Below are 6,813 nucleotides of genomic sequence, written 5' to 3'. Positions count from 1 at the left end.
ACATTATCACTGTTGCCTAGTCAGGTGAAAAGCGATGTAGTAATGCATATTGTGCGTACAACGCGGTCAAATCATTGGTGCTGTTAAAAAAAGGCAAAACCCTTTTTTTTAAACCAATGCCTGGTGTAAAAACGCGTAAGCAGGCAGTAGCGTTACAAGGTGCTGTGGTGTCTATGAGGTTGTGTTTTTCCCCATTGTACATCGCTGTAATGTTTGCATGTACACGTTGATACAGGCGTTATGCCTTTAACGTGTCAAGAGAAAATTGAAAGCCGTCACACTTTTTTTTTGGCCAATGTATTTGTGGGTAGATCCATGCAACCATGAAATGCTAGATACGTTTAATGGCACAGAGAGTGCGTAAATAGAATATTATCCCTCTACATGACACAGGAGAAATAAAACTATAAAGTTAAAGTGCCTGCACACGAACGGAATTTCCAGCGCGTTATTTTAGGCACATTATCTGCCCCAGACCGCAGCCAATATACTCCTATGAGGATCCGCAGTTGTCCCCAGACGGACGGATTTGTATCGCGTTTTTTCACGCGCTTGAAAAAATCTGCGACCTGTTCTAATTTGGGTCGGATTCTGCGCATGAAACCTCCAATACAAGTGAATGGGTGCGTTTTTTCACGCAGTACATCTGCAGTGCAGCTGCGGATGGAGTCACTGGTTGCTATGACTACAGGAAGTAGGCGTGGTAGGAGGCGTCCCAACACACAGCACAGAGCTTCACAGGCAAATTTCAGCAGCAGCACTGCCCTTCCAATCGCCTCATCCACCAGAGAGCAGCCAGCAGACACCAGCCTGCAGCCACAAGCCACCAGCCTGCCACAAGCCACCAGCCTGCAGCCACAAGCCACCATACGAATAATGATCGACATGGGGAAACTTGTGGCAATCATGCAGGACTTCCCCAGCATATGGGACAGTAACTCCCCAGAGTACCTCGACAAGAATAGAAAAGAACAATCCTGGCTTCAACTGTCCGCCCAGGTTTATGGGGATGCCTAGACGAACGCAATAGAAGCGGAAAAGAAGAACTTGCGTGAGTATTATTCGCTATTGCGTCAAATGTCCCTTTTTTTTTTTTTTTTTCATTTTAACCCCTTAGTGGCCAAGCAGTTTTACTTTTGTTTTTATTGTGCTTTTTTCCATCCCCTTTTAACCCCTTAGTGACGGAGCTTTTTTGCTTTTTTTCCCTTTTTTCCCCCTACTCCCTAAAAAATCGTAGTTCCTTTATTTATCCATGGAAGTCGCTGTATGAGGGCTTGTTTTTTGCGGGATCAGTTGTATTTTGCAATGGCACTATTTATTGTACCATATAATTTACTGAAAAACCTTTAAAAAATTGTAATCGGAGAGAAAAAAAAAAAGACTTTCCACCATCTTTCGGTGCGTCCTGTTTCTGCAGCGCTCAAACTGCAACAAAAACGACCTGATATTTTTATTCCATGGGTCAGTACGATTACTATGTTACCAAACTTATATAGTATTTTTTTTGCTGTAGTACTTGAATATTTTTTTATAAGATATTTAATTTTTTAAAATTATTTTCTTTGTCCATTTTCTGCGTGCAATAACTTTTTTATTTCTTTGGCGATATAGTTGTGTGAGGGCTCATTTTGTGCGGTATGTCCTGACGTTTCTGTTGGTACCATTTTCGCATACAGTTGACTTTTTGATCCCCTTTTATTACATTATTTTTCGGAAATAGGTTGACCGTAAAAGTGCATTTCGGGCGTAGTTTCTTTATTTTTTTTTTTTCCACATTCACCGTGCAGGGTAAATCATACATTATTTTGATAGATCAGACTTTTACGGATGCAGCGATACCAAAACGGTCACACTGCAGGACGGACGACTCTCCGCAATGCTGGCAGAAAAGAGCACATGACCGGCTCCATTGCCGGACTTGTGTTCTTTCCTCCAGCTCTGTGGAAAGACGTCCATCCTGCATTGCGGCCGTCTTGTGCAGGAAGACGGCTGCATCAGCCGCCAGGATGCGCCCAAGTTACTAAGCCCTCCCTGTTTGTTTTTTGCGGGAACAGTTGTATTTTCCACTGGTGCCACTGAAGCGGCATTTATTGGGTTAATAGCCTTGTTCAGCAGACACCCGCAATGTGTAGAGGGAGATAGGTAGTATTTCTTGCCAATGCAGGATGTAAGAACGCAAAATCTGTAGTAATGAATTCCTCTTGTGAATTTTTTTGCAGTGACTGAAATAAAGACACGCTGGAGAAGCACCCGGGATCAATTCCGCAAGGAATATACAGCAGTCCCTCCCAGTGGGTCCTGTGGTAAAAGGGAGAGGCCATACCTGTGGTACCAGCAAATGCTGTACCTAGGACCAACAATGGGGACTCGAGGGTAGGTTTCTCTTTGCAGTACTTATTTTACAAGGAAGTACTATTAGGGACCTATCAGCATAGGTCCCTAATATAGATGAGCGAGCACCAAAATGCTCGTGTGCTCGTTACTGGAGGCGAGCTTTTTGTAATGCTCGAGAGCTCGTTTCGAGTAACGTACTCTATTGAAGTCGATGGGAGATCCCACCATTTTTCAGGGTGACCGATACTTGGTAGCTGCCTGACTTCTTTTCAATGGAGCTGCTGCGGCTTCATTGAAAACAATAGTCTGCCGGCACGCCTGAAATGCTTTTCAGGGATGGGCTTAAAATATTAGCCCTTTCCTGATAAACAAACAAAAGTGTTGAAGAAAAAAAAAACATGCTCACCTCCTCTCGACAGCCGTGGCTCAACCGCGTATTCTCCTGGCTGTCCCTGGCTCTGTAGATCTCAAATTTAAAAACCCCGTTTGCTGATAGTTCAGAACTACAGAGGCAGGGACAGCGGCAGAAGTCGCTGCTGAGCCACCGCAGCTGAACGGAGGTGAGTATTTATTTATTAATTTTTTTCCCAATGGGTTTTCAGGGTAGGGAAGCCCTTCCCTGAAAAGCCATTAATGGCTGCCGGGATTCAGCGTTTACTTCTGCCGCTGTCCGCGTCTCTGTAGATGTCAGCTAGCAGCATGCAGCGATTTTAAATTATTATATTTTTCAAAGTTCAGGAAAACACTGATATCAGTTCATTGAGTTGCCCTGTCTCTCTAGCCAACCCTACAGGATGTGTCAATTATTTCAGCAGACTCTCTGGCACTGCTTGTCTTCTACATCCTGATGTATTCTGCACAGAGAGCTTTGAATCCCTGATAAGGCTGATAAGGCTCTTTCAGCTTGCTACAGACGATTATCAGTGAATTACAGTGTGATACAGCTGATGCTATTATTTGCAAATCAATATAGGTGAATTCAGCAGCACTCACCACAATCCAATAGGGGGGGGGGGGGGGGGTCTGAGGCATAGACTGCACACCTGAACTGGGATTGAATCCAAATCCCAACAGATATGTAGTCCAATGAAATAAAGATCAGGCAGCAGGTTTTAGGCGCAGAAAGAGATTTTATGCTTCCGTAGGAATGGTGGATGGAAATCACTTCATCACAAGGAAAGGCGACGTTTCAACCATATGGTCGATATTACTCAAGCTTGACAAAGACCTGATGATATGGTCGAAACGTCGCCTCTCCGTGTGATGAAGTGATTTCCGTTCAGCATTGCTGTGGAAGCATAAAATCTCTTTCTGCACCTGAAACCTGCTGCCTGATCTTTATTTCATTGGATGCTATTGTTTGAGCTGTATCCCGATCTCTGACAACATTCTGAGTGAAGAACAGAGGCACAGAGCGATCCTCTATATAACATCCGGGTGCTAGAACGTGGGAACATCTTTATGCAGAAGACAATCTCTGACGCTTTTCTTCTGCATCCTACACTGCGAGCACTCGGCTGTATAACATCCGTGCGCTACAGAAGACAAGTCGCGACACCCCGCTTGTCTTATGCATCCTTCACTGTCACCGTGAGGTGATCGCTCTTCTTAAGCGATCATCTAGTGCTGTAAATGACACAAGGATTAACACTCAATGCTTCCTTGAGTGACATCTTTTGACTGATAATCTGTGTCTAAACAGGCCTTTACCAACTGTTATAAACCAAGCTAACAAAAAATTTTAAATCTTTTTTTTATAGCTCAAGTGACAATCTGGACACACTGACAGAGCCTGAACAGGAACCGGCTGGCGCTGTGGTAGCTTCGCTACCGCTGGATGAGGCTGTTCCTTCGACGAGCACTGCTACAGCGCCAACTTCCGAGATTCCGACATCGGCAGTTATAACAGCACGGAGACGGGCGAGAAGCGATGCACTGTCAACCCTACAGATACAGGTGGACATGCAACGGGAGGTCCTGAGCACACTGCAGCGACAGCACGATGCTCGCGACACATGTGATAGCTTTGGTCAGCACGTGGCATCTCTGATGCGCACGGTGCCTGGTGAACAGCATTTGCAAGCACAGGGGCTTATACTGTTCATCTTGGACAGGGCGAAAACACCCGCCAGCCTTGCTGAGCTTGAGGCATGGGTGGATGTATACAGGCACCGCCTCATACAGGGTGCACAAACACCACCACCGCAACCTTTGCAACCACCTCGCCACTATCAGTTTAGCGGTCCATATTTGGATGCGCTAAATACAGCATATGGCACTGTCTCCCAACAGTATGCCTCAGCAGCGCCACTACAGCCGCATGCTGGGCATCACTTTAGTCACCAAGCGGGCACCACTGAGCGTGGGTCAGAGCAAGGCAATACCCAGAGGGAAGAAGGTGTTCCCCGGTTTCAACATCTCTAATTGTGTTGGTTAAAATTAGTGCCTCATTTCAGCACTGTTTTGCATGTGTTTTTATTTTTAAAAAAAAGTTTTTGCACTCTCTTAAAATTGTTATATTCAAAAACGTTTTGCACTATTTCGTATAAATGGTCCATTGTAAATATGTAAGACAAAAGAAATGTTTTGCACAATGTCTTTATTTTTACACTTATATAAATCTTCATTTGTTTTCATTTTCTTGTCTGTGTCTTTATTTTTGCAGTACACAATGCCATTATCTATATGGGCGGACGAGAAACCCCAACAGGTGTGAAAATTTATAGCGCTTCTTGGTACGGTGCTCGCCACACTGGGTCTGTCTCGCTTCGCGTCTGTACTGGTCGCGGGCAGACTTCCAGTTTCTCTGGACGGTGGCTACTGCACAGATAGCAAACCAAAAAAAGGAAACATCAATATTTAAGCTACCTATGGCAATCACCTGCTTACTTTTCCTTTGTTTGCACACGTATTAATCCTGATTGGGAAGGAAACGTTACAAGCGCAAACGCAAAATGTATTAGCTATGATGTTGCACTGCTGCCACAACATTGGCAGCACCTCTTTATTGTACAATGCACATATATGCGTTAAATCGCTAACTACGCGCAACATGAGCATACATTTTTGAATTTGCAAAATAGCTTAGAGGGGAAACACCGCCAGAACAAAGACTAAGAAATGCAAACCATAGCAAAATAAAAGGCTTGCTGTGTTAAAAAAAACAATCGCCAGTTGCGCTGCAACAATTCTAATTGTAATGGTTTTTTGGGCGAATAATTATATATTCAAAGCTTACCCAATTCTGCACGTTCCTGCGTGTCGGCCGCCCGCCACTGATTCGAATGCGTTGCTTTGGCGACTTTACGCCAAAGCGCGTCCTTTCTTGACACATTCCTATAATGCCTGTGCCGCGTGTCCCAAAGGGCCGGTATCAACCTGTTCATCATCTTCCAAATCCTTCCTTGCCGAAAATGGTGAAGTCACAAGCGCATTGAAAGCTCCTTGCTATATTGGGCAATCGCCGCCTAACACCAGGTGAACGCATAATCAGAAGCTAAACGACTTTCCAGAGAAAAAGGGTTCGCAACCGTGAATCACAGGTGTTTCTTTCGAAACTTAATTGTAATTGAGAGATTCCATTGCAGCTGTATCAGTCGCTACACCTTCACGCCAATACGTTGAACGCCGGGTTAGCATACGACTTCATCGTATGTACGTCGCGTACATTGCGATTTCCTAATGCTGTCGTACATACGCGACGTACTTTCGCTCGTGTGAACCACAACATTGTAAGCCTACAGTCACTTGTGCAACGTATTTACGCTTCGCCGTTGTTTCGCCGCGTATATGCGCTCGTCTGAACGCACCCTAAGAGCGCACATAGTACTGGTGCATTGGCAGCATTCATCCTTCATTAAGGGAGTGGTTATACAATATGTGGGCGTTTACAAGGCGGATCAGAACGCTGGTCGTCGCTGTAGTAACGGCACCAACATCATTCTACAAGGTCCTCTATGGAAAACCGTTATTACAATCGCGGCGATCTATTATGCCGATCTGGCTACCCGATCTTTGTACAACCTGGGCAGTATCATCATATGGTAATAAATGACCTTTATCCCCCTGCAATAGCAGTTAGCTAATTTGGAACAGGCAGGTATCACTAAGAGGGCGGCAGTAGAGGGCGGCAGTAGAGGGCCCGCGTAGAGGAGGTGTAAGTACCCTTTATAACCTTCAGAAAACCATGAAGCAGGTAATGCTCAACGTCCACCATCAGGACTATGAGCACCTTTTATTATTTTGTGTGTATGGGAGACATTTGAAATTAAGGAATGAATGTTAAACTCTGTTGAGGAGTTAGAGCACGGAGTGGTCTATTGCTATTAGCCAGGATAGCGGCAGCTTTCTCCAGAGCATAAAGAGTGAATGCAATATAGAAGACTAGGCGCAGCTGCAATCGTTATAGCATTCACTACGCTCTAACTTTATAGCCAAAGTTTATGCACAAGCCACACAACATCTATGATGCAATTTGGC

The 6,813-nt window shown here is 44.8% G+C and overlaps 1 long non-coding RNA gene across 1 annotated transcript; it reads left to right on the top strand.

Annotated features, from left to right (window-relative positions):
* The first annotated feature begins 913 nt into the window (after positions 1-913).
* On the top strand, positions 914-4,826 carry LOC136613720 (uncharacterized). The gene is made up of 3 exons (XR_010790944.1): positions 914-1,051; positions 2,220-2,373; positions 4,095-4,826. It is a non-coding gene; the product is annotated as an uncharacterized lncRNA (long non-coding RNA).
* The last annotated feature ends 1,987 nt before the right edge of the window (positions 4,827-6,813 follow it).

Source organism: Eleutherodactylus coqui, chromosome 1, assembly GCF_035609145.1.
Source record: "Eleutherodactylus coqui strain aEleCoq1 chromosome 1, aEleCoq1.hap1, whole genome shotgun sequence".
In the NCBI taxonomy this organism is placed as follows: Eukaryota; Metazoa; Chordata; class Amphibia; order Anura; family Eleutherodactylidae; genus Eleutherodactylus; species Eleutherodactylus coqui.
Note: the sequence above shows the minus strand (reverse complement) of the source record. Positions and strands in the feature narration are given on the sequence as shown.